This window comes from Ornithorhynchus anatinus, chromosome 5 (genome assembly GCF_004115215.2).
Source record: "Ornithorhynchus anatinus isolate Pmale09 chromosome 5, mOrnAna1.pri.v4, whole genome shotgun sequence".
In the NCBI taxonomy this organism is placed as follows: Eukaryota; Metazoa; Chordata; class Mammalia; order Monotremata; family Ornithorhynchidae; genus Ornithorhynchus; species Ornithorhynchus anatinus.
In genome coordinates this window covers 69,562,455-69,564,227 of record NC_041732.1, presented here as the reverse complement: position 1 = coordinate 69,564,227, position 1,773 = coordinate 69,562,455, and the positions used below count along the sequence as shown (strand labels likewise).

Sequence of the window (1,773 nt, the reverse complement as noted above, 5' to 3'; positions counted from 1 at the left end):
TTGTTTTCTGTGTCATCTTGGGCTGTGTGACCTTGCTGTGTGACACTTCACTTTTCTGTGCCTCAGTTCCCTCATCCAAAAAATGAGGATTCAATACATGGTCTCCCACTAAAGACAGTGACCCCCAAATGAGACTGATAATCTTGAATCTACCCCAGCGTTTAGTACAGTGCTTGACAAATAATAAGCGCCTTAACAAATACCACAAAAAAACTATACTAGTTTGGCACCGATGGTTGTATTTGGCTCAAAAAATGGATATTTCCAATAAATATCATCTCAAAAGTTACAAGTGTCTATTGGAGTTGGAATTCATATTTATCCTGGACATTCACTCTCATTGTTCCTGGTCCTTTAGTTTCATACTTTTCTACCTTCTTTACTCCTGAAGGCTCCCAAATCCTTCCTTCTTTCCTTCATCCTCCAATAAATCTTTGTATCCCTATAGACCTGTTGAATGGCTGCTTGTCTTATGCTGTCGAGTCGTCACTGACCCATAGCGACACCATGGACACATCTCTCCCAAAATGCCCCACCTCCATCTGCAATCATTCTAGTAGTGGATCCATAGAGTTTTCTTGATAAAAATACAGAAGTGCCTCCTTCCATGCAGTCAGCTTGTGTCTCCGCCCTTGACTCTCACCCGTGCCATTGCTGCCCAGCACAGGTGGGTTTTGACTTGTAACAGATTGCCTTCCACTCACTAACCACTGCCTAAGCTAAGAATGGAATGGGTAAGACTCTGCTTGACTCTCCTTCCCATAGCCGACACTGGTAGAGCCCTAGAAACTCTCCAGGTACAACCTTGAGAGGGTGAATGGCTGTAGAGACCCTTTTTTTAAAAAAAACACCAACAACAAACAAATGATATTTGTTAAGCCCTTACTATGTTTAAGACTTTGAATTAAGTGCTGGGGTCGATATAAGACTGGGCACAGTACATGTCCCACATGGGGCTCAACAGTCTTAATCCCCATTTTACAGATGAGGTAACTAAGGCACAGAAAAGTGGTGAAGCCAGGATTAGAACCCAGGTCCTCTAACTCCCAGGCCTGGGCTCTTTCCACTAGGCCAAGCTGATTAGAGCTTTTGAAGATATGTATAATATTGGGCATAAGTACATAAAGAAAAAAATTCATGTAAAATTGAATGTTAAGCTTGCAGGTTTCTAGATTCATCACCTAGGGCTGTTCCCCATAGTGTCACTTTTGATATTTCATCTACTTGGTAAACCACATAATTTAACTACTACTTTTGTCAGAGAGAATTTTTAAAAACTAACTCCCAAAAGATGTCAAAATCATCACCATCATAAACCACTACTTACACCTCCAGAATAAAAGTAAAAACCTTGCTAGATGAAATGAAAGTTAGACCAAGAAAAATGATAGATTTCTGTCTGAAAATCGCATAGCTGTTTCTGTCCTGATTTACAATAGACAGGTTGAATTGAACTCCAGGGTGAGAAAACAGCCTCGATCTTGTGAACTAGGAAGACTCGACTAAATGACTTTCTCCCGGGATATAAAAGCTTCAAGAAAGATGAACATCACAAGCGAAGGAAGTGAAATTCCTTCTTTCTAATTAACAATAAAATGGATGAATACCAAAAACTATTAGAAGAAGCAGAATCCTGGATCTTTGCCATTAAAGGCAAAAAAAACCCACAATCTTCCTGAAAGATCACACACCTACATGGTGAAGCAATGTTCCCACTAGGAAACAGTTGAAGATTTAGAAAATCAAAGCTGACAGATACCCAATTGCCTTCTA

General features: G+C 40.1%; 1 non-coding gene across 1 annotated transcript; it reads right to left on the bottom strand.

Moving 5' to 3' along the window:
* Positions 1-677: 677 nt before the first annotated feature.
* On the bottom strand, positions 678-815 carry LOC114812696. Its single transcript, XR_003760347.1, has one exon. It is a non-coding gene; the product is annotated as a small nucleolar RNA SNORA7 (small nucleolar RNA).
* Between the last annotated feature and the right edge of the window lie 958 nt (positions 816-1,773).